This window comes from Macrobrachium nipponense, chromosome 30 (assembly GCF_015104395.2).
Source record: "Macrobrachium nipponense isolate FS-2020 chromosome 30, ASM1510439v2, whole genome shotgun sequence".
Classification (NCBI taxonomy): domain Eukaryota; kingdom Metazoa; phylum Arthropoda; class Malacostraca; order Decapoda; family Palaemonidae; genus Macrobrachium; species Macrobrachium nipponense.
The window spans coordinates 15165834-15193341 of record NC_087218.1 but is presented as its reverse complement, the minus strand read 5'-3'; the positions used below and the strand labels follow the sequence as shown (position 1 = coordinate 15193341).

General features: G+C 38.0%; 1 protein-coding gene across 2 annotated transcripts in view; it reads left to right on the top strand.

Annotated features, from left to right (window-relative positions):
• Positions 1-27508, top strand: part of LOC135202015 (uncharacterized) — a 159866-nt gene that overhangs the window by 116851 nt on the left and 15507 nt on the right. The window contains exon 1 of one of the 2 annotated variants that reach the window (XM_064231290.1): positions 24377-24725. The exons of the other annotated variant lie outside the window; for it this stretch is intronic. The gene's annotated coding sequence lies outside the window, so the exon portion shown is untranslated. Of the gene's footprint in view, positions 1-24376; positions 24726-27508 lie in introns of those variants that run through there. 2 annotated transcript variants of the gene reach the window in all.

Below are 27508 nucleotides of genomic sequence, written 5' to 3'. Positions count from 1 at the left end.
CCATCTCTTTCTTGGTCTCCCTCTCTTTCTTCTTCCTTGCACCTCCACTCCCATAGTATGTCCTCCCAGCGTGGTCTCATCTCTCCTCAACAGGTGTCCATACCATCTCAGCCTCCTCCTGCACTTTCTTTGATACTTCCACCACCTTAGTTGACCCCCTTATGTAGTCATTTCTGATCCTATCCACTCTTGTTACCCCAGACATCCACCTAAGCATTCTCATTTCTGCCACATCCATCTTCTTCTGCTCTGCTTTTCTCATGCTTGCTGTTTCCGTACCATACAGCATTGCTGTTCTTACCACCGTCTTGTGAAATTTTCCTTTTAACCTAAGCGGCACTCTTTTGTCACAAAGAACTCCCGAGGCCGCTCTCCAGTTGTTCCAGCCTGCCTGTACCCGATGTTTTACTTCTTCTTCCATACTTCCTCCAGCGTTAACAAAAGATCCCAAATACTTAAACTTATCAACTCTCCTTATTTGCTCTCCACCAAGCTGAATACTTTCTCTATCATCCCCCTCAGTGGTGGTACACATATATTCTGTCTTGGATCTACTTATTATCATTCCTCTGTCCTCCAGTACTTGTCTCCATCTTTCCAATTTCACTTCCAGATCTTCCCTGCTCTCTGCACACAGAACAATATCATCCGCATACAATATGTTCCATGGTACTGTCTCCCTTACTTCCTCTATTATAACATCCATCACTATGTTAAAGATAAATGGGCTCAGAGCCGACCCCTGGTGTAATCCTACTCTCACCTCAAAACCTTCTGTCTCCCCAACACTGCTCCTCACTCTGGTAAATACATTCCGGTACATCTCTTGTATCAATCGCACATACTTCTCTGGCACCATCTTCTCCCTCAGGCTCCTCCATACCTCTTGTATCGGGACTCTGTCATAAGCCTTTTCAAGGTCAATGAATACCATATGTAGGTCCCTTTGTCTTTCCCCGAATTTCTCCATTATTTGCCTCAGACAAAATATACCATCTGTTGTTCCCCTTCCCTTCATAAATCCCATCTGCTCTTTACCTATTTGTACTTCTTCTCTCAGTCTAGCATCTATCATCCTTTCCAGTATCTTCAAAGTGTGGGACATCAATTTAATGCCCCTATAATTACCACACTCTTGGACATCGCCTTTCCCTTTAAAAATTGGGATCAATATACTCCCACGCCACTCATTTGGTATCTTTTCCTGTTCAAGGATCTTTATCATAAAGATCGTACAGTATATCCACTCCTTCATCTCCTAATGCTTTCCATGCCTCCACCGGGATCATGTCTGGTCCGGTTGCCTTCCCATTCTTCATCTTCTTCAGTGCATTTAGTACCTCTTGCCTAGAAAACCTCATTACCATGCCAATGTTCACTTGCCCATCCTCTCTTATTAGTCTATTATTTTCTTCATTTAACAACTGTTCGAAATATTCTTTCCATCTCTTCACAATGTCTTCCTCCTTTCTAAGCACTACACCCTCTTGATTCTTTATTTGTTTGATGTGTGTTATATCTTTGGTGCTCTTATTTCTAGCCTTTGATAGCTTCATCATCTTCTTTAATCCTTCCTTTGTCCCCAGCTCATTATACACATCATCATACGACTTTGCTTTAGCTTGGGCTACCACCTTTTTTCACCACCTTGTTTTTCTCTCTGTACCTATTTCTGTCTTCCACTGACTGTGACTCTTCCCATCTTTTCTTTGCCTCCTTCTTATCTTTTACTACTTTCTCAATGTCTTCATCCCACCACCAACTATCCTTTTCTTCCCATATGATACCAGATGTCTCTCCTAGCAGCTCCTTTCCATGCCTTCTTATTACTGCTGCATTTCGTGCCCACCATTCTTGAACATCTTCAATCCCTATATCAATATCCTCCAAAACCCTCCTCTTAAATTCTCTCTTCTTATCCCCTTCCTTCTGTAATTCGTACCATTTAATTTTCCTTACCCTTTAGCTTTGGTTTTTCTTTCCCTTTTCAACTTCAAGTCCATACATAGCAGCCTGTGTTGGGGGGCTACATGGTCGCCTGGAATAACTTTGCAGTTCTTGACCTCCACCAGATTTATCCTTTTATACAAGAAATAGTCTATCTGGGAGAATCTTCCCCCACTCCTATATGTTATTAGGTGTTCCCTTTTCTTCTCAAAAAATGTGTTTACTATTGCCATGTCGAATGACACAGCAAAGTCCACTACACTCTCTCCTTCTGGGTTTCTCTCCCCCAATTCCATGGCCCCCATGCACCCGCCCAATCGCCTCATTTTCACTTCGACATGGCCATTCAAATCTGCCCCAACTATCACCCTCTCATGCTCTTCCAGTTCTTGCATTATTCCATCCATGTCTCTCCAGAAATTTCCCTTCTCTTCTTCTGTGCAACCAACTTGTGGTGCATATGCGCTTATAATATTCAGAATCTCTCCTCCATAACATATCTTCAATCTGATGATACGGTCATTCTTTCTATGCACTTCTATTACCGAGTTCTTTAGTTCACTAGACAGTACTATGCCAACTCCATTTCTACCTTGTTTATTTGCTCCACTATAATATAGCTTATATCCATCTCCCAACTCTTTAGCTTTATTTCCTTTCCACCGCGTTTCTTGCACACACACAACATCTACTTTCTTTTCTCTCATCAAGTCAGCCAATTCTCTACCTCTCCCAGTCATGGACCCAACATTTAGCTGACATACTCTGAACCCAATGTGAGCTCGCTTCTTTAGCTGCACCCGCTCCTGATGCAGTAGCCCTCGCCTTACCACAGAGTTAGGGCGATGTCTCTGTGCGTCGTTTACGGAGTACGCCCTAGCATTACCTCTTTCCATATTTCGGCTCATTCCATTTTGGTTTTGGCACAGATTTTTACAGCCGGATGCCCTTCCTGACACCAACCCTCCCTATTTATCCGGCTTGGGACCGGCACCCATAAGGACTTGGTTGCCCCCCCACAGGTGGCTAGGTTACATATATACATATATACACATATATATACATAAATATACATACACACATACATACATCCATATATATATATATATATATATATATATATATATATATAGAATATATATATATACTATATTATATATTAATAAACTTTAACTTGATAGTAATCACAGAAATAATGAAAAAAAAAATAAAATATCAGCAATAAATATAATAATGACAAAATCTGCAGATGACATCTTGCTAATACAGAGATTAAGTCATTTAGGGGACAAAGGCCTCATTTTCCCATCTTTCCCACAATTTAGATCTTCTTCTTGCTTCACTCCTTAGGACGCTTTGTATGAGCGAGTTGCCGCTGTTTCTCACTCGGGTTACCAGGCTGGACATTGTTCGCCTTACAATGATTTTTAAATTGTCCAGGTGGTTTCTAAGAACATCTGTGTGGCGGAGTGGTAGCGTGGAGTGTTTGTGAGGCGTCTCAGAATGTCATTGTGCACAACAGTGATACGTCTCATGGTCTCTCGGGTTATAGTTCGTCCAGAGGGAACACCCATAGATACTGTAACAGTACGAGCGGAAGAGCAGCGCAGTTTCACGTCTCGGTGACAGAAGGCAAACCTCCTTGCAATCATGTTGCCAGTTGCACATAGTTTACGACGCCTCTGTTCAATGTCTGCCGTATCTTTTAGGTCGTCGGTAATAATGTGACCCAAATACGGAAATTCGCGCACAAATTCCAGCCGATGGTTTCCGAGGAAAATTTGTGGTTCTGCAATATGCTTAAGCGATCTCGGGGAGAAGCGACATGCACTGGGTCTTGGTTTCGTTGTAGATTATATCAAATTCCTCTGCATATTGGCGGCAAGTGTCGATGAGTCGCTGGAGGCCATGCACTGATGGGAAATCAGAACCATATCGTCGGCGTAACAGAGGTGGTTTATAGTTGTTTCATTGACAGTGCATCCGATTGGGAGTGAGTTCAGTTTGACATTCAAGGCATCTGTGTACGTATTAAACAGGTATGGAGAGAGAATGCCCCCTTGCCAAAGCCGTTTAGGGAGCCGAAGGTGTACGATAATACGTTGCCCCATTTGACACAGAATTGCTGTGTGGAGAACCAGCAATGTAAAATGCCAATTAGATATAGGGGTGTGCCCCTTTTATGCAGCTTCAGGAATAGCTTCAGGTAGTTTACTCTGTCAAATGCTTTTCTCACATCTACGAAACACAGGAAAACCGGAGATGCTGATGATAGGTAGTAGTTCAGCAATTCTTTCAGTATGTAGATGCAGGTGTCGGTTGAGTGGTTTGCTTTAAACCCGAACTGGTTGTCAGTGGTGTGTAGAAAGGGGAGAAGTCTCACAAGAAGAACCGACTCAAGTATCTTCGATGCGATCGTTGTGATTGCAATCAGCCGGTAGTTGCCAGGGTCAGCTGCATCCTTTAGCTTGTTTTTGAATGGTATCAACTGAACTAAGAGTAGGGAGTCTGGAAGAAACTGGTGAATTATGCACGCATTGAATAAGGCAGCTAGCAAAATGTAAATTATCGGATGGCAGAATTTGAAAGCCTCTGCGGGAAGACCATCACAGCCGGGCGATTTATTATTAGGTATGCTGTTTATGGCATCGCTGATGTTACCTGGCGTAATACGGTCTGCAAAATGAAATTGAATGTTGTCATTAAGGAGGTTATCTACCTCGCTTCGGGAATCCTGATCATTTATGCAATTCAGGATATTGTTGAAGTGATCACCCCACATCCTTGCGATAGCCTCGTCTCCGACTGCTTCCCCTATACTCTCTGTGATAGCTTTTTAGTTTTGGGATTTAAGGACTGGATATCTTTCCAAAGACGAGGGTAATCACCAGATTCTACGTTTCTAGACATTGCATCGGCTCTTAGTTGTTTTTCATTTAACCTGCAGTGCTTAAGAGCAAGTTTGAATTGCGCTCTCGCCTGCCTCATTAGTAATACAGTGTGTCCTTCCCTCGGGCTGCCATTTTGCCTCCACAGTAAAAACATTTCTCGTGAGTATGTATACAGATCCTTTACCAAGTCATTCAACCAGGTATATACGAGAATTACCTTGACGAAATCTAAAGGCAGTCCTGCCCGAAGCAAGCATAGCGGAGGTTATGTTCGAATAGAATTCATTCAGATCCCTCTTGTGGTGGTCATTTCTACATTTTGTGTTGGTACACAGTAAGGCGTCAGCCGGTTGAATTATTGACCGCAACCTGGTTTCCGTGGTCGCCCTAAGTATTTGGCTTTCTGTTAGTTTTTAAACTCCCAGTTAACCGCTGGAGGGCGGTCAGTTAGTGGGTTCATGGTAGGGAGGGAGGGTGGGTACTGAATGACACCTGTAATGGATGTGATCGTAGCCCGTTGCAAGATCGTAGCGAATATTGCAGGTCATAATAGAATCATGAAGTTGTGGAGATGTGATGCAGTGGTCCAGCCAGGAGGTTGTAATTGCGTCCGCTCTATTATGTACATATGAGTAGGAGGAGGGAGGGAGGAGCATTACATCGCTAATTTGGAGAGCATGATTTTGACAGAAGCGAGTAAGTTCATTATAAAATTGTTTTGTGGGGTGAGAATTAAGGTCCCCAATTATACAAATATGATCAGCAGGAGAATCTTGAATAATACTGTGTAACTCCCCTAGGATCATGCAGTAATGATCAAGGTTATTGTTATTTTCCCATGGCATATAAACATTAATTATTAGGATTTTTAGAGTTCCCTACTGTCACTTGAAGCCCAAGCAATCTGTCACTCCTGTAGGTCATTACCTTTATCATATTGTCTAACGATTTGTGCCACAGAAAGAAAGTCCCCCTTTCGGACGACCGGCTATGATTTGATCTGTACTTGCATCGATGAAGTCGAGAAGGTTCTGAAGTCTTCATGAACTGAATCGCAGATGGCAAGGTTTTAAACTGGCCCAAACTCTTGCTTTTCTCCCAAAGGTAATTTGTACAACATGAAATTTCTGTCAGTGTTAAACTCTACAGATTTATAGTAAAATGAGAAGTCACAATTGCCATGAGCATTTGGTGGTTATGAAACTATTATTCTTATTGTCTCGTTTTGTGATACATTGCAACGTCAGTATATCCAAATAGGTCACACTTCCTTATTAATTTGTTGTAACTTTTTTAGCTGCTCTAAGGAAAGATATCGTTCTGCCCCGTCATTATTTTATACCTATGTTGTTTGAGAAATGTTATGGGTAGTCGGTTGTCATTTAAGTAATTTTTTTTACATATATCTTTCTCGTTGTTGTTTAGCCACGTTCCTATTAGCACTAATTTATTATTATTAATAATAATAATGATAATAATAATAATAATTTCAGCTCAGGGCCATATACATGGAATACACAAAATACAGACAATAACATACACAATCTAGATACATGAGACAACATGATAAATAAATGAATAATCGGCACTTATCCACAAAATAGCTGAGGTAGCATAAAAGATAGTAATCATAATACTGGTAATAACAGTAATAATACTGGTGAAAAAAAATGCATTGAGAGTTATAATTGAGAGTTATAACAGTTAGTGCACAGATTATATAACTTAAATTTCAACTAGAGACCTTAGGTGGTTACAGTAGTCAGGTCCAGAGGGCTAAATACGAAAATTGAGTGTAAAAAACTTTAACTTGATAGTAATCACAGTAAAAATGAAAAATTAAAATATCAGCAATAAATATAATAATGACAAAATCTGCAAATGACATCTTGCCAATACAGAGATTAAGTCCTTTAGGGGACCTGAGAAACCCAAGCATGAGTCATCATCACCAGACGTCCGAGTCTGGCCGTGCGTTTCCATTCACAACTTTGTGTTTTTGGTGGCATTTATCAGTTATTTGCAGAATGTATAATTTTTGTGTAAGTTGATTATGTTTTACAGTCTTTTGCATCATCAGTATCCTCTGGACCTGGTTAATATGATTAAATAAAGAGGGAAATCAGTGCAGAAACAGTAATGAGAACAAAAAAGTTTATTCACAGAAATGAGTATATAATACATTTTTATACTTAGAAAGGAGGACAAGAGCACAAAAATGGAGACAAAAGATGCCTCTCTCTTTAGGAAAAGGTGTAAGAGCTATATACAAAATAAACATTCACTATATTTACAGCAATTGTTCCTCAGAATCTTATTTCTTCAGTGTATTCAGCTTTCTCGTTTTTGTTAAATTTTTGCAATTTTGAATGTTTTCATTACTTTTCTTACAATAATTGTTTAGTAGGGCATTGGAGGAAGCAACTATCAGCATTTTTAATTTTTTTCTATGCTATGCCCAGCATTACAGTCATTTAGAAGTAAGAAGGCATCATTATCAGAAAGGACAGTGAGTGAAATGTCCGTGGCCAAATTCTTTTCATACATTGATTTGATAAAATCAGGACACTGTGACAGTTTATCAATGGTTATATAGTTAAACAAAATTGCGTTTACTACAGATTCATGCGGATAAAGAAGCCTTCCTCAACTTATACCCTGAATGTAACTGTTATTGTCTGGTAAACTATCTTTTGTTTCTTGGCAAGTAAGTAAGTCTTTACAGGAGCTACACTTAAATTTTTTCACAACAGCATACACACAATAGCCAGCAAGGTATGTTATAACCGGGAAAAGATCCATACATTTATCAATATCATCTTGACTGACATCAATATAAAAAAAATCTTTATTTCCGGACTCTTGATTATTCATGCACTCCCAGTTAGTTTCGTCGAAGATCTTCAGTTCCATGTTTTTACTATTTAAAGTTATTCTGAGAACAGACATTAACCACAGTTTTTTTTTTTTTTTTTTTACACTCGAACACTTGTCGTTAGGAAATGTTGTAATTGCTGCAAGCAAGTCGACGATATTTACCAAATCTATTTTCAAGTTGATGGGTTTGAAATTTTCCTGGTAAGACATATTTCATTTTTAATTTTTCTACACAGTATTTTGTTATTTCTATCATTGCACCTGTTGTGTGTTTTAAGGCAGTGAATGTTTCCCTACTCAGCTTTCCACCAGATTTAGTGATGTTATTCCAGAGATCTAACCAGAAATGGAATTTCTGTAGGAAAATATACTTCTCGTCATTTACATTATTTGTTAGTGGAGTAGCATATTTATTGTGAAGCCGAGTACCTTTATGTGGATGCTTTACATTCATTATGGTCCACCAGAGATAAATGACTTTAGTATGATTAGCTACATCTACAGAATTTGGCAAACAGTATTCTTTTTCCGTTGTTAAAAGTGCTTCTATGACATATTCATTGAAAATTTATAGGGCAAGACTGACGTTTTGCCTTTCTAGACTCGAGAGATTTAATGCCTTTGATGTAAGTTTGTACGCATATCTGAGGAGAGAATCTGCTTCTAAATTGTGTAATTTATGCAAAGTTGCAAATGGAGCATTACATATTTTGGATGCAGTGTGGAGATCGGAGTTGCCAACTAGTAATGTCTCATTAGATGGCCTGAGAAAAAGTACCCACAGCAACGCAAATTAAAAACAAATGGTTGAACAGTTTACAAAATATGAAAGTTGCAATTACTGAGTTATCATTTAAAGTCATCAGCAATGATTGATAATGTATTTTATAATCATTTGGGTTAGTTAACTATTGTTTCTCAACTTCTGCGCTGAGTTTCCACCATTATGCAGCATATTTAATCATATTAACCAGGTTTAGAGGATTATGATGTTGTTAAAGACTGTGAAATATAATTATCTAACATAGCAATTAGATACTCTAGATAAAAAGTAATAAATAACACCAAAAATACAGAACTGGGAATGGTAACTCGTGGCCAGGATAGGACGACTGGTGATGACTTGACTCATCACTGTGTTTTGAGTGGTCGCACAAGCCTTGTCAATTCAAGATGGCGTTGACTGGTAGCGGGGAGTGTTTGTGAGGCGTGACGTGTCTCAGAATGTCATTGTGCCCAACAGTGATACGTCTTATGACCTCTCGGGTATAGTCGTGGCCACCGGTATAGTTCGTCCAGACTCCAGAGGGAACACCCATAGACTGTAGCAGTACGAGCGGAAAAGCAGCAGTTTCACGTCTCGGTGACAGAAGGCAAGCCTCCTTGCAATCATGTTGTCAGTTGCACATAGTTTACGACGTCTCTGTTCAATGTCTGTCCTATCTTTTAGGTCGTCGGTGATAATGTGACCTAAAATACGGAAATTCGTGCACAAATTCCAGCCGATGGTTTCCGAGGAAAACTTGTGGTTCTGCAATATGCTTAAGCGATCTCGGGGGCAGCGACATGCACTAGGTCTAGGTTTCGTTGTAGATTATATCAAATTCCTCTGCATATTGGCGGCAAGTGTCGATGAGTCGTTGGAGACCTTGCAGTTGCACTGATGGGGAAATCAGAACCATGTCGTCGGCGTAACAGAGGTTGTTTATATTTGTTTCGTTGACAGTGCATCCGATTGGGAGTGAGTTCAGTTTGACATTCAAGGCATCTGTGTACGTATTAAACAGGTATGGAGAGAGAATGCCCCCTTACCGAAGCCCATTTAGGGAGCCGATGGTGTACGATAACACGTTACCCCATTTGACACAGAATTCCTGTGGGTATTATTTTATTTATGGACATTAATAATGTAGCGTATTTTAACTTAGTTCACTATGTTAAGGCAGTGATAACAAAATACTTCTTCTCAATACATTATTGTCGCTAATGCATACTTACAGAGAAAAAAAGTAAGTTTTTTACCTCGAATTTTTCCTAAGTCGGGAGAAGTGTTTCCTCTACGGTAGTGTTTACTTTTAATGAGCCCTCTAACTGACTTTCTTACGCAAACAAAAGCAGTTCCAGTTACTTATTATTGGCTGAGTGGTGTGACATCGTTATGACGTCATGGGTTTCATAACCAATTACGAACGACTTTAGTCGAAAACTAAGTTTCACTAGCATTTCAGCGGAGTAATAAAGTTACCTGTCCAGTGTCCAGTGGTATCCTTGTATGACTGAATACTCGAATAATGAAGCAAAACCGGCATTTTGTCTTCCTGTAGGTATGGCAGAGGTAGTGGCTGGCCCTTCTGGCATTAATTTTGACAGACCTTCGATTTCCTACCGATTGTTTGCAGTGCAATGTGGGTTACAGTGAATTTTATCATTATTTGTCTAGTGGTGGTAAAGAAGTTGTGACTGAATATGCTCAAAGACATAATTTAATTCTAAAGCAAAAAAACTGCGAGTGTTGTGGAGGAGCTATTTGTCGGATCGACTACAACAGGAATGCCTTTAGATGTGATCGCTCTGTAGGGATGAAAGGACGTCGGCGTAAGCGATGCGACACCCAAATCCATCCGCCACGGTAAGTAGCCTTACTGTAACCCCTGTGACTAGCATGCGCAGTGCAACATTACCTCTTGCCAGAACATGTCGGGCTTGCCAAGAATCTTTAAATATGCGGAAAAGGCACGAAGCGCCGTTCCGCCACGGCCTTACTGACAGCACACACAAATCGATCGACACGGATATGTAGTCGCTCCCTACTTTGTTTGTTGTTGTTTTTTTGGTATCGCCGCCATATTGGGTTTGGTGTTCTTCCGCCGATTTCGGTCGGCGGTCGAGTGGGCCCGCGTATCTGTAAGTGCTCCAGGGATAGGTCCATTTTTATATGTTTGAGTGTTATATTTAGGTTTTTTCCCCTCCATTTTGCCCTGTTTTTACCTACTTTGTCTCCCCCACCCAAAACCCCGCTTCCCAAGGAGGTTCCCCCAGATTGTTATCTATAGGGGGAGGGTGGTGGAAGGATAAGTATTCATTTGCGATGTAAATAAACCTCAAAATCATTCAAATCACATCATAATACAACAGAAAAACCTATATTTTATGTTGAAAGCAATTAATGTCCATAAGTAAAATAATACCTTGCTGTGTGGAGAACCAGCAATGTAAAATGACAATTAGATAATAGGGGTGTGCCCCTTTTATGCAGCTTCAGGAAGAGCTCCAGGTAGTTTACTCTGTCAAATGCTTTTCTCACATCTACAAAACAAAGGAAAACAGGAGAGGCTGATGATAGGTAGTAGTTCAGCAATTCTTTCAGTATGTAGATGCAGGTGTCGGTTGAGTGGTTTGCTTTAAACCCGAACTGGTTGTCAGTGGTGTGTAGAAAGGGGAGGATTCTCACTAGAGGAACCGACTCAAGTATTTTCGATGCGATCGTTGTGATTGCAATCAGCCGGTAGTTGCCAGGGTCAGCTGCATCCTTCAGCTTGTTTTTGATTAATGGTACCTATCAAGTGAACTAAGAGTAGGGAGTCTGGAAGAAACCGGTGAATTACGCACGAATTGAATAGGGCAGCTAGCAAAATGTAAATTATCGGATAGCAGAATTTGAAAGCCTCTGCGGGAAGACCATCACAGCCGGGCGATTTATTATTAGGTAGTCTGTTCATGGCATCGCTGATGTTACCTGGCGTAATACGGTCTGCAAAATGAAATTGAATGTTGTCAGTAAGGAGGATATGTACATCCCTTTGGGAATCTTGATCATTTATGCAATTCAGGATATTGTTGAAGTGATCGCCCCACATACTAGCGATAGCTTCGTCTCCGACTGCTTCCCCTACTCTCTGTGATAGCTTTTTAGTTTTGGGATTTAAGGACTGGATATCTTTCCAAAGACGAGGATAATCACCAGATTCTAAGTTTCTAGACATTGCATCGGCTCTTAGTTGTTTTTCATTTGACCTGCAGTGCTTAAGAGCAAGTTTGAACTGCACTATTGCCTCTCATTAGTAATACAGTGTGCCCTTCCCTCGGGCTACCATTTTGCCTCCACAGTAAAAACATTTCTTGTGAGTATGTATACAGATCTTTAACCAAGTCATTCCATCCAGGTATATTACGAGAATTACCTTGACGAAATCTATAGGTAGTCCTGTCCGAAGCAAGCATAGATTATGTCCGAATAGAATTATTCATTCAGATCCCTCCTGTGGTGGTCATTTCTACAATTTGTGTTAGTACAAATTAAGGCGTCTGCCGGTTGAACTATTGACCGCAACCTGGTTTCCGTGGTCGCCCCAAAGTATCTGGTTTTCTGTTGGTTTTTAAAATCCCAGTTTACCGCTAGTGGGCGGTCAGTTAGGGGGTTCACGGTAGGGAGGGATGGGGTACTGAATGACACCTGTAATGGGATGTGATCGTAGCCCGTTGCAAGATCATAGCGAATATTGCAGGTCATAATAGAATCATAAAGTTGTGGAGATGTGATACAGTGGTCCAGCCAGGAGGTTGTAATAGCGTCCGCTCTATTATGTACATATGAATAGGAGGAAGGAGGGAGGAGTATTACATCGCTAATTTGGAAAGCATGATTTTGACAGAAGCGAGTAAGTTCATTATAAAATTGTTTTGTGGGGTGAGAATTAAGGTCCCCAATTATACAAATATGATCAGCAGGAGAATCATGAATAATACTGTGTAACTCCCCTAGGATCATGCAGTAATGATCAAAATTATTGTTATTTTCCCATGGCATATAAACATTAATTATTAGGATTTAGAGTTCCCTACTGTCACTTGAAGTCCCAGCAATCTGTCACTCCTGTAGGTCATCACCTTTATCATATTGTCTAACGATTTGTGCCACAGGAAAGAAAGTCCCCCTTACGGGCGACCGGCTATGATTTGATCTGTAGCTTGCATCGATGAAGTCGAGTAGGTTCTGAAGTCTTCATGAATTGAATCGCAGATGAAGGTCATGTGGCCAGAGGAGCGTTTCTTGCAATGCAATGATGCCTTTAAAGTTTTTGCAGAACATGTTTCGGAGAGGAATGTTCCGCTTGAGGCCAAAAATATTCCAAGAGATTATGTTTAATGTATCCCTGGCTACTCACGAAGATGGGAGATGAATGTGCTGATCATTTGGGTGGATGGGGGGTTAGCCAGGGGGAGTGGGCAGTCACTCGCCGTGGGGGGTTGGCTGGCACTTGCGGTGGAAATGACCCTGGTTGGAGTATCAGTAAGTTTCCCTTGGGGTGATTGGTCCCGGATTAGGTTATATCTTGAAACTAATATATTAGGACCAAAATTCTCGCCTTTAAGAACGTCGAGGTGTTGAAATAGGCAGGTAATCCTTTAAGCCACTTTATGTTTACTTCTGCATGGGAGTTCGTGAGAGATGAGTGGGTCAGAGCCAGTGAGAAACTTGACTCTCCACTATGGCGTCTAGCGTCACCGATGAGCGCAGATTGTGAATTACTACTTGACATCTGATTATCTTATATTTTTTTCCCATTGACAATGTTGCAAGGCAGCACTTTAGTGATTTGTATACTTTTATTTTTGTTACTCTCTCCTGAAGTTTGGATTTTCCTGTACAATATGTTTTATGTCCAAATATCTGTCACTGACACCGCGGCACTTACTAGATTCATATAGTTTGTTATCACGTATTCCAAGTTGCTTCTTATTCGTGGTGAGCACTTGTGGGTGGAATGTTTCGTTCCCGTGGGTTTAGACATCTTTGTAGCCAGCATTTTAGAAAATTTTTTTTTTCTTTAATTATTTTATAATCTGCCCTTCTTTATCTTGTGGTACATAAAATACACCATTCATGATTCTTAGGGTTCTTTTCCTTTTTCATTTGTTGCAATGTTTGTTTTTTTTCCATATTTTCCTTTCAAACTGTATCCTTTTTTTTTCTGAAGGAAAACCACAAGAGCAGATATCCACCCTTTTCTTGCTTTTTAAATTCAACTGCTATTTTTTAAATTAAGGATCTAATTTTTTTTAGTTCAGTGGATTTCGTCGTAGGGTTAGTTGATTCTGGAAGAAAAGATGAAAACGATGGTATTAGATGGTTTATAAAATCAATGATAACAAAAAATAAACATAGAGTACTGATAAAATCTTAAATGGATAACTACAGAAAAATAGTAACATTGAAATCATAGATTATAATTTTGTAAAATGTGCACTCTAAAAATATCTAAATGTCAACTCGAACGGTAGGATAAAATTATATTCCTTAATTTTTCATAAATAAAGTCGACTTTGATAAAGTTGTTCGAACTACCATTAAAAATGTAAAAATGTTGTATATTTTTTCTAATAATAGATAAAAAAACTGTCTGTATAATGTCTCATAGTATTTTGGAAGCGTATTTCCCATTTGTTTAATCACGGCTTCCAAAGTCACAAAGAACAAAATATATAATTCACGCCAATGGCCAAGCGCTGGGACCCGTGAGGCCATCAGCGCTAAACCGGAAATTGAGGGCAAGGTTTGAAATATGTAACAGGAGGAAACCCTCGCAGATGGACAATGAATCGATTAATAAGAGGGGATGGAAAGCAAGATGGAATTAAGAGAACATGAGCGGAACAGCGGCGTAACTAGGAGTTTCTTAATGGGGAAGGGGGGGGGGGGGGGCTGGGTCGCCACAGCTGAATATGGGGGGCCACTGGGCATGCACAAATATAATACTCATTCTTTTTTTTTTAATCATGCGGAAAGATATTAAGGCTATTTTAAAATATTTAAGCCTACTAATTTGTGAATTACATTTCTATATAACAAACTTGCTCAAATATTTTTTCAGTACAAATTATGAACCTCTGACCACACTTGTAAATCCAAATTAGATATTATAAGTAATGGTTTGGCAATGAAATAAAACCACTTGGTATGTAAACAAAATATAATTTACGTAATCTAAATCAACATTTGCTTATTGTAAAAAAGAGAAAAAAAATATATTGGAATTATTCATTTAATATTTCTATGATATTTTTAAACAGTGAGGATCCAAAGAAATTAAGACATTTGATTGCTACAATTAAATGACTTTAGTTTAACTATGTAATAAGATTCCATTACAATTGGTTACTTGATTATTGAACCTAATCATTTAATTAATAGTATTAATAACAGAATGATGCAGATATATTAATTTAGTACATCTGCATCATTCTGTTATTATGTTTCCTAGCAAAAATATCAACAAACCTTTCCATACCGATATTCTTTGCACTGTAATACCTATGCTTCCCCTGTCACTGTCAACTGAATCAGTTTCACTAGCAGATTCAGCAGAATCTAACCATATGTCTTTTCATAGTCTACAGTGCTTGTGTGTCATCAGTGGTTTGACGTTTCTTACTTGAAAGAGAAGGTTCATTCGAATCATTGGCAGTTGACTGACTTTTAAAGAAGACAATATCTAGAAAGTAGAGAAAATGCATAATAGAAGTTGCTTTATTGCATAAGAATAGTGATGTAATATAATCTTAACCATACTTTTTGCAAATAGAAATGATTGCACTCTAGCTATGTCACAGGATCATTTGTGAAATCAGTTAAGATGTGATAGCATAAATAAAAGAATACAATATATACATATATATAAATATATATATATATATATATATATATATATATATATATATATATATATATATAAACTAATACAATACTCTTGCTGCTGCTCTGAATAATATCAATAACAACATTTAAGACATTTTGAAATAGTAAATAAATACACAAGCACAGACATAGGCTATCTATCTATCTACTATCTATCTATCTATCTATCTATCTATCTATCTATATATATATATATATATATATATATATATATATATATAGTATATATATATATATATACCTGTGTTGTATATAAAAGTGAGTGCTGGCATTAACTGGATAAACGTGTTAAGTTACACAACCGAACCTTTAATATCCATAATACCTTATTTAAGACTGTCTTCAGTTTGAAAAAAGGATTAGTTTTATTTTAGTGTCTTTAGTCAATTTACGTAGGTGAAAACTTACAGCACTAAATAAATGGCCCTAAGCAAAGCAAGCCTTTCCTTAGAGCACACTGCCTATAACATTGAAAATTTGCGTTATGCACTTGCTATTAAACCATCAAGGACGAAAGAACGACAACATCAATAGAAAAAAAAAAATAGAAATGAGCCTGAAACGCTGTAACATAAATACCTGCCGTGTCTTGTTTGTTTGTATTGTGTTTTTACGTTGCATGGAACCAGTGGTTATTCAGCAACGGGACCAACGGCTTTACGTAACTTCCGAACCACGTCGAGAGGGAACTTCTATCACCAGAAATACACATCTCTCACTCCTCAATGGAATGGGCGAGAATCGGACCCGCGACCACCGAGGTGAGAAGCAAACACCAAACCAACCACGCCACTGAGGCGCTCCTGCCATGTCTTGGTGACTTTCTTATTCACATGATCGCGTACAGAATGATTGCCATTTACCGACAGGAACTGCTCTGTCTCGGTTAAGCCGTGCAAGCGTGACGTCAACACATCACATACACGTATTGTACGAGACTATTACCAACGATGGCGCTGCGCAAGACAAATAAAAACGAATAGCCTGTGGATTCATACAATATCAATAATGATGAGAACATTCTGTGTGTGAGTGTGTAACCAAATTTGCGTTATGCAATAATAAACTATTCTTAGAGTTTGTGCAGGATTTTCGCATATCCAGAGTTTTACCAGCTGATTATAATATGTCAGTCAGTCCACTGACATTGTTGCGTTATACAAGTATAGCATTTTTGTATAGTACAAGTGCGTGTGTCTGCGCGTGTGCGTGTTTTTGAAGTTTTCAATTTCTATCCTATTTTAATTTCCAAATTTTACATTATCCACTGATTTTTTGGCCATAAATAATTTTCTGTGCATGATTTGATTACATTTCTTTCACACTTACATAACGTTTGGAAAACGAACACGTATACCTACTCCTGAGAGAAAGAAAGAAAATTGATTTATTTCTTACAGTTAATATAGTAAAACTTACTTATCTACGTACAAAAAAAAAAAAAAAATCCAAACTACTTGATGTAGGAAAACTTTATCATAATTAAATAATAATAAGAAATAATAATAATAATAATAATAATAAAATAACTATGAAAATTAAACTGGGGGGAGGGGGGGGGCACCAGTTTCAAAGAGGGGGGGCATGTGCCCCTCGCAGTTACGCCTATGGAGCGGAGGTACAGTAAAATGAATGAAAAGGGGTTGCAGCAGCTAAGGGCCGAAGGGACGCTTAAAAGAACCTTAAAGTAATGCCTACAGTGTACCGCATGAGGTGTTCTCTCGAAACTGCAGGAAGTCATACTCGTCTGTTGACGTCAACATTACGTGTTTGTTCCTTAGCCTTTTAGAAGCCTTTCCCGTCCAATTACGATCAGTTTTATTTCCATCCTTATGTATTTTTTTGTTCTTGCTTTGTTTCACATGACGTTATCTCGTATACTGTGTCCATTCTTATTTCACGTTTAGTATTAATTTTCACTGTGGCTGTTGTTATGCTCTTGTTGCGCTTCGCAGTTTTATCCAACTATTTACCACATAACACAATTCGATTCCTGGAATGTTACCACTTCACAGAGTTCGTCATTCAACACGTCCGTTTATGGCAATATGGAACTTAATTACTAAATCCATGGTGCAAATGCTATTGTAAATGATATATATATACTATATAGATATATATATATATATATATATATATATATATATATATATATCTTACAAGTGTGTAATGTTTGTGAATCACATATCTGTCTTGCTTGGAGACAGGCTGAACTGTAAGGGCAGATTACTTGAGTGAAGGAATTTGGGTACGTAAGCGTTTAATCGAGAGATCGCTTGTCTTGGCGTCAAGCATGTACATTCGTTTGTACGGATGTTACAAGTCTAATAGACCAAGGCACTTGCGAAAGTCACATGCCTTTTGGTGAGCACAAAGAGGTCAGTTGGTACACGTCAGGTGCTGGGAGAGAAAAACCCCCATCGTAAAGGTATGACACATATTTTGTAAGACTTAGAAAACCGTTACCTTTGAAAAGAGAGAGAAGTGTCAAATACACTCTTCACTTAATTACTTTGAAAAGAGAGTGATGTGTGAAGTGTATCTTTTATCCATTGTTATCTTTAGTTACAGATGGGTTCTATTTCATGGTACTAGAGACGTGAATCTCTAACCTGACTAATATAATGAACTTATTGACATTTTGGGTCTGGGAGTGAATTCTTAGTCAGGAGGGTAGAATGTTAACTACTAGTTTTCTTTATGTGCAGATTTGGGTTTTTTGTCACTATGACTTGTTAATCATTCTGTATTCAACTGCTTTGGGTAATAAATAGTATGTTTTTATACTTACGAGATCTTAATAGCCTAACGACATGGTTGCAGACAAAGGGCACCATTGACAACAGGTAAGGGTTTCCAATTTGTGTAGTTTTAATGAAAGGGGGGGCATGTTTGGAAACATTAATAGAAACCATAGGCGCCTCACTGAAGAGCTGCCAACTCGGAGAACTCGTTCTTATCTGCCGTTAAGGAACTCTGGCAACCACTTTATCATTATCATCATCATCTCGCGTGAAGTACACAGACACCCTCCTGTTCGTAGGAAAAACTAATGAGGCTAGAGGGCTGCAATTTGATATGCTTGATGATTGGGGGGTGGATGATAAACATACCAATTTGCAACCCTCTAGCCTGAACAGTTTTTAAGATCTGAGGGCGGACACAAAACGTTCGGACGGACAGACAAATAGCTATCTCAACAGCAAATAAGTCATGTTTGGAGCGAGGAATGTGATGTTTGCAGATAACTATGACTTTCATGAGAGTCTGCAGAAACTAGTAACAAATTGAAATGCGTGCAAGGGGAGAAAGTTAAGAGTAGCTGGTAGCAAGGTCAAGGATTTGGAGGTAAATAGAAACCTCGAAGACGGAGTAATTAATAAGAAAAAGCAGTAAGTCACTGAATAGGTGAATGAAGGAAGGCAGCAGGGTGTGTGCAAAAGATGAAAAAGGAAGCTTGGAAAGCATATGGAAATCACGTATAAGGACGAATACAAATTAAAGAGCAAAGGTTAAGACTGTGGAGATGCACTGTTTGTGTTGTAAGGGCTATAGAAAATATGTAAAATCCTGGTTTTTCACGAAATCCCTACAGAATTTGTGAAATGAGCAACTTGCTTAGGAACATTTGATCTCCAAGGGCAAGTACTAAACACAGCAAAACAGTAATTCATCTACACTATTTTGCCAAGTTTAGTACTAGCCCTAGGGGGGTCAAATGTGTTTAGTACTAGCCCGCTTAGCACTAGCCTTAGGGGGTCAAATGTGTTTAGTACTAGCCCCTGGGGATTCAAATGTCCGTAAGTGCATTTGATCTCCAGGGGCTAATAGTAAACACAGCGAAAGTGTAGATGGATAACTGTTTCGCCGTGTTTAGTACTAGCCCTCGGAGATAAAATGTTCCTAAAGACTGGTTTACACCTACGCATTTTCGTGGTGCGGGCTGTTATGGCATGGGACCACAAGAAACCATTACAAACCGCACTATAAATGCACCAAAAGCATGCCACCTTGCTGGCTGGGCAGGCGAAGACTGTTAAAGCGTGCGACGCTGCCCGGATTTTAAATAATTTCAAATTTTTGCGCGGCGTCTGGCGGGTTGATGAAGTCGCACGAAGCCGTATGCGGTGTGGTGTGGCCCCGCAACAAAAGAGGTAAGAACCCGCATGGTGCCGTGACACACCGCACCACACCCCACGTGGTGCGACGTAGTACCACCCGTGAGGGAGTGCTATGGCGTGATGTTACGGCGCCGTGCAGTGCGCACATGTTGCGGGGCGTGCGGCGTGTTACCGCGTCTCCCTAGGTAGATTTTTTTTTTTTTTTTAGGTGAACCTCAATACTTTTTTTTCTTTTATTAAGAAAATATTACTTTACAAGGTTATATTTTTAAATTTTGTATATGCATTATAAGATCTAGTGATAATATAAAATATTACAATTTATTATTTTTCTAAATGTTTTTAAATTAGAAACATACTGATTCGTGAAAATTTTTTTAACATTAGACTTAAATCCTATAATATTTACATTAAATGTATCTAACAGTCTATTCTTTATACATTTAATAATTTGCTGGTAAGTACTTATTCCCAAATATCTTGCCATCCATATACTTGAAATAAAATCTGCTATTATTACCATTGCTCTATTTTCATCCCTTTTTGAGTTTGCTTCAAAATCTAGTTTTAAAACCCTTAACCTGCTATTAGTTTTTAATTTACAAAATTTTCTAAGCAATTCGAATACCCAGGACAACAAATTCTTAACCAAAGGACAGAAATATACCATATGCATATTAGTTTCTATGCATCCGCAACCACATTCCTTAACATTTTTTATTTTCATCATGGCTAGCCTATCAATTGTACTTAAAACTTCATGAACATACTTAAACAAAATTTCTCTACTTTATTTTCTATATACTTATTATTTACATGTTCCCAAATTAGTTTCCAGTTGAATAGTGGATACAATTTTTCAACATTTGGAACACATTCACTGTTTTTCATCAAATGTTCATATACCACTTTCGTTTTTATCTGTGGATAAGAGGTCATCTTATTAGCAACTTCGAATATATTTATCATACTTTCATAAAAACTAGGTGTAAAAATAGTGCAATCCTGATGTTGGCATTCATTTTCTATAAGGTAGGTTGCTCTGACTTTACATTGGTAACCAAAACAACGATCTTTTAAACATTTTAGAAATATACTAAACATGATTGACTTCGCTTTACACTGAATATCAATAATTCCACAACCACCTCTTAATTTTGACAAAAACATAGGTCGATTGGATGGATGGTTGCCGCGCATTCTGGGGAGGATAAAAGGGGCCGGATTTTTTAGTTATTTTCTTACTATCAAATGATTTTGTACATTTTATATCATTCATAATGTTTCTTTGTGTAATAGAAATATTGAAATACTGACTTGCACATACATTTTCCTTATTGATGCTTAATTTATATGTCATGACAATATATATGAGGATATGATTGGGTGAAATGAAATTGAAAAATGAAAAAGCAAGGCCATAAAGAATAATAACATGAAGAAATATAACAGGAAATCTAACATGAATTATGAAATAAATAGAACTCGGAAAATAACTTGAACTATAAAATGAAATGTAACATGAAATAAATATGGCCATCAAATGATATAATAACATACAAGGCAAAGAACAATAATATAATATTGAGAACATGATCAAATGAACATGAACACATACAAATATGATAATGAAACAATAATTAACATTGACTGGACATAGTTATTAACAGGGGAACAATGAAAAATCAGTAACAGACTAAAGACAAATTGACCTCAGTTGATAATATGTGATATTTGCAGTTGAAAATGTTATGATATAAACCAAGTCCCAATTTCATTTTCTTACATTCTATACTTTTCATGTTCATTACTTAGTCTGTGCTTTTCATGTTCATTTTGTTACATTCTATGCTTTTCATGTTAATTTTCTTACTTTTCTATGCTTTACATGTCCATCATTTGCTTCTCATTTGTCTCATTATTATGAATTATGTTATTATTACTCCGCAACAACACCGCAACCCACCGCTACACGAAGTAACAAGCCACAAGAGCGCATGGCCTGGCATAGCAACAACGATCATAACACCTCGCCAACTCCGTAACACTCCGCTAGGCACCGCTGGAACACGCCGTGAGGTGCCCATAACCCACCGCCCGGGTTGGCCCCACGCCGCCCAATAATAATAGTAATTTTTTCTCCTCACCGCGTCAATTTTGTAACGGTTTCTTGCGGTCCCAGCCGTAACAGCCCGCAACACGAAAGTGCGTAAGTGTAAACCTACCTTAAGTGAGTTGGCCATTTCATAAACTCCCTAGGAATTTCTGTGAAATCCTTGATTTCATATCTTCTATGTAACACACACACACACACACTATATATATATATATATTATATATATATATATATATATATATATATATATATATATATATATATATAAGCGAATACCACAGGAAAAATAATAGTCAGAAATCCAAGCGCTTTTGTCTTTACTCAGACATCGTCAAGGAAGCTAATGAAGTACAATTGGAGATAAAGGTCTCAGGTACAAAACAAGATCAAGAATACCAGATGGTTAATTGTCAAAAGGGTTAAAATTAAAAGAGATAATCCAGGATTATCGGATATCACACGGTCACAAACCTAACCGAAATTATAAAGTATCTTTACAGCCCAAAACATGTAAAAACTGAATATATTAATTTGTAGCTTATATTTATCTACAACTTTTTTCATAATGAAAGCATCAAGTTTAAATAAACAAAGACTTAAATTTAGAACATTGCTATTATTTGACTTGATGGAAACAAGATTCAGTAATATTCCTTTTAACTGTGTCATTACATGGGATTAAGGCTCTTGCTTGACTCCAGTTAATAGGATGGTCTAAATCTCTCATATGTACGAATAATGCATTCGATATTTGCCCAGTTCTCACAGAATATTGATGTTGCTTGAGACCGGTAAATCTCTTCACAACGTCTCAAGCAACATCAAATATTATGTGAGAACTGGGCAAATATCGAATGCATTATTCGTACATATGAGAGATTTAGACCATCCTATTAAACTGGAGTCAAGCAAGACGCATTAATCCGTGTAATGACACAGTTAAAAGGAATATCATTGAATCTTGTTTCATCAAGTCAAATAATAGCAATGTTCTAAATTTAAGTCTTGGTTTATTTAAACTTGATGCTTTCTTTATGAAAAAAGTTGTAGATAAATATAAGCAACAAAATTAATATATTCAGTTTTACTTGTTATGGACCTGTAAAGATACTTTGTAGTTTCGGTTAGGTTTGTGACCGTGTGATATCCGATAATCCTGGATTATCTCTTTTAATTTTTACCGTTTTGACAATTAACCATCTGGTATTCTTGATCCTGTTTTGTACCTGAGACCTTTCTCTTCAATTGTACTTCATTAACTCCTTGACGATGTCTGAGTAAAGACGAAAGCGCTGGATTTTCTGACTATTATTTCCTGTTGGGTATTCGCTTATTTTATGAAGTTACGCTGCATCTACAGTGATTTTGTAAGCACATATACATTATATATAATATATATATATATATATAATATATATATATATATTATATAATGTAATAAGTGGTATTCGCTCATTTAATGAAGTCACGTGCATCTACTGTGATTTTTTAAGCATATATACATGTATGTATGCGATTAAATATTATCCTGGAAATAAAATTAAAACATTCAACGATTCTCCCAATAGTTTCTAGAGTAACAGGACACACAATTTTCATCGGTGATACCGGAACAGCAAACACCAGAGGATAATTTACAGCAGCAATTACGCGACCGCAAGTCGCTAGTACTCGGCTTCTCTCATCCAGCAAAGAAAACCAAAAAACTAACTTCCCGTGGTCCTGGTCCCAGTCTGCTGCTGACTTGCTTATGCTTATAACGGAATATATTGTAAACAAGAATGAATGCGGACCAACGCCCTGCTTTCTTGTTTCGATTTTTATTTTCTTGTTATTTTCGCTTTTATTATTTTCTTCGAGATATTTTGGGTGGCTGAGGTGTCCAGCGGAAACTGCGTGTATACCTCGAAAAAAAATGTCCAGTTTAGAATATGTTTTCTTATTTTGTTTAAATATTTCTCCCTTTTTTCTCTCTCAGTTCGAACTTCATAGCTTACTTCGCGAAAAGGAAATAAATATAATCCACTTTTATAAAAAAAAATTGCTGACATTTCTACTGCGATACGTTTTATCCTGTAATTAAAATAAAAAAAACTAAATATAAATACACGCAGAAGAAAAATTAAAATAATTTACCATTTAAATTTTCCAATACATTTGGTTTGCCTAAAGCCAAAATAACAGTGCATTATCATTCACACGCAGCATCACGTGGGTAAGTGTTGGTGGGTGGATTATATCAGGATTAATGTTGATGTATATTAAGCTGGTTAATTACATCACGAGGCCTTACCCTTAGTGGTAAGGCGTTGATGGAATTCAGAGGCCTGGTTGTAGACGCTGAATTTTTCTCCAAACAAAGGAGACAGTTGGGTACAACAACGGAATCCTGGTCACTGAATGCCCCTCAAAGCAGCGCTGCAGTAAAATCTAGCGTGACTGGCGTATGGATCTAGAGTCATTACGAGAGTGAATCGATAAGAAACAACACACCAGGTTCTGTCGTCAACCGCTCGTCATATAACTTTAGACGAGAGCAGCCATGGGTTGCATTTTTATAGAGGCTTCACCGCGGATTCTCAATTTGTCATATCCTCATCCCGTAAATCACAGCCTTGCCGTTATATTTGTACGGTGACAAAGCAGAGGAGAAGTTTGGTAGCTGGTGCCGGTGGCCCCATGGCGTCGGAGGGGTACTTGAGAAGACGAGCAGTTCACGAGATGTTTCTCGGGGTGTAAGACCGTGTTTCTGCCCCTCCGCGAAATCCTGATTTCGGCTTTGGGAGGGAGTTTTCATCATGGTGTTGTTAATTTACGTCAGTTCATTAGCTTCAATGTACTGATACAGTCCTTATAAGGTACTACATATCTCGAGAAGAGCGATGATTTCATTGTTTGTGATTTGCGAGTTCGTGATCTGCAGTGTCGCATGTACTTCGAAAAACTTGGGAAAATTAACATGGAAAAAAATTATCATTTCTGTGAATTATATCTTAAGTCTGTGAATAGTGCATATGTATGCTATGCAGTCCCAAAAAGCTGACTAATTTTCGGTTTCTTGTCATCAGAGTTGAGAGGTAAGGAACTTATAAAAAGTTAAAATGATTATTGTAGCAATTTTTTTTTTACAATTTTAATGTTTATTGATGTTACCTGGGTCATTCTTACGTTAAAGCACTTTTTTAAGTATGCATGAAAAGCATACTTAATAAACTTAAGATTCCATTTGAATATTTTTTTTCCTTTTTACAAACCTTTGATTCTCAGTTAATTTGCTAAACATCGAACACACATGAATGAGAAGATACCACAAGATCAAGGTAACACGCCTGCATGAAATAAAACTTGCAAATAGCAGATGCATTTTACGAATTTAGGCTAAAATCTTAAGAACTTTAGTCAACATGTTGAGGTATCTGGGATACGCCACAAAAAAGAAAAGAAAAGAAAAAAAACAGAGATAGCCTCAACATTTCTTTTTCTTGCTCTCAGTACCAGTAGATAGACCTGATTAACTTGTTCGTGAACTGCGCTTGTCCTCTGTGCCAGTAAATAGGCCTAATTAACTTTACCGGTGAAATGTAAGACTTTTGCTTCTCCCGCCTGATTTTCATGAAAAGATTGCTTCTCAGAATCCAGGCCCTTTTTTTCTTCTTCCATTCCTCAGGATTAAGGTCACGACAAGAAAAGAATAGCGCGGATCAATCTAATCCCGGGAGCGCTGCAATCTCGTGCCTTTCCTGAAAAGAAGTCTGGTTGGCTGAAATCGTGTGGTGACTCGCTTCAGAAGTCGAGTGACAGAAAATGATTACTTTTTAAAAAATTATTATTATTACTTGGTGAAGAGACGGTATTGCTGATGTATAATGTCTTACGCCTTTTATTTTGGTTTGTCTCTTCTCATGTTGCCTACCAATGCTCTTATTATATTCGCTCCAATTTTTACAAATTTAAGAAAATTCTTTTGGCGAGCCTTGTGACGATAAAAACAAACTGACTTGTTGGACTCGTTATAGCACACGGGTTCTTAGGACTAACAGCTCGCTCGCGAGATCTCAACACGAGCTCAGAATCCAGACTTGGTTTCTCCTTTATTGATTTATGAAATTTAGACTGTCCAGCCAAGCTCTGGGCACTTTTAAAAGAGGGAGACGGAGTATTTAGACGGCAAGATGAAGAGTTCCACAAAATCAAGATGAAGTTACAAAGATCCAAAGGCGAAACTGAGACACAACCCCCACATTTGCACTAAGTGGTAACAGTTAGAGAGGTTGGACAGTAAGATCGAAGAAAGGAAGCATAAATGGAGGTAAAGCAAAAGGCTAAAATGTGAGTGAAATTAACAGCCAAAGGGACGCTGCAAACACCCTTTGGTAATGCCCGCAGTGCAACACGTGAGGCTCACTGACGGCACTACCCAGTCGAGTCTTTCTTTTTTTGATACGGAATATCCACGGCTAATTTATGCTGAAAATATGTTCTGATCCCGTCTTTTCCGCCTTCATGCGCTAGGTACAAAACCATTATGATTATTTTCTTGTTGCCTGACCTCGCGCGGTTGTTGAATAATGCAACGTCACGCAACACCATCTTGCGGATAAGTTTCTTTCCATATACTGTCAAGGGATTTTCAATTTATATCTCGGCTTAGACCAGGATTGGCGAAGACAAAAACACAATCAAAGGAAAGACAGTCAAATGGTGAAAAAAAAAGGCAGAGGAATCAAACTGTAAAGATAATACATTTGAAGGATTGGGCTGTCAGGAATCTGAAAATGCTTAAATGAAACTGAGTAATACATTCTGAAGAATTATGCAAGGAAAGGAAAGGAAAAAACGAAAAATTAACGAAAGCATGACGAATGGATGAAGAGCTATCTGGAAAATGCAGAGATGAAATAGATGTAACGAATCTTAAAGAGAACTATAGTCTGAAGTTTTTTTTTCCTGTAAAGAATCGATTACACTGAAGAAAATATCACTGCATTAACATTTTGTCTTCGCAATGCAGACCATTATAACCATCCTATTGTAAACTATTTTTTTCTCAGGAGACAACGGGGTGCCGAGTTTCAAAAAAAAAAAAAAAAAATCAGGAGACAACGGGAAGTCGAGCTTCAGAAAAACATTCCAGACAACGGAAAATCAAACTCAAAAAGAAGGAAAAGTAAAAACAAAAAAAAACAAAAAAATTAGAGACAACGGAAAGTCGAACTTCAAAAAAAAACCAGAAGACAACAGAAAGTCGAACTTCAAAATAAATCAGAAGACAACAGAAAGTCGAACTTCAAAAAAAAGAAAAAAAAAAAAAAAAAAGAAAAAAAAAATCAATTAGGAGACAACGGAAAGTCGAGTCTCAGAAAAAAAGTTTCAGACAATGGAAAGTCTATCTTCAAAAAAAAAAAAAAAAAAAAATCAGAAGACAACGGAAAGTCGAACTTCAAAAAAGAAAAAATATTGTCATTGTATAACAAATGCTATTTTCCACATTCAGTTCTTCAAAGTATATACCTCTAGTTTTAGTTTCATATATCAATTTTTGCACTTTCATCCATCGTCGATTTTCATTTTCCATTTGACGGACTGTAGGCTAAGGTTCTTTTTCAGCGCAGATCGATAGAAAAGTAGAGAAAAAAGAGAGGCGTGACGCTTGTTGGGTGGATGGAGGGGGGTTAAGGGCGGGGAAAAAAAAGATAGTTAAAGAAACAAGGGCTTTGGGTTGCTGAACCCCAAAAAAGCAAGTAGTTCAGGGTAGGTAGAAGATCAGAGCATGGTAGTGGTCGGAAAGAAGGCAACGATGAGCAGTGCAACATGAAAAACAAACGTTTTACAAAGACCACTTTGCCACTTGGCACAGACC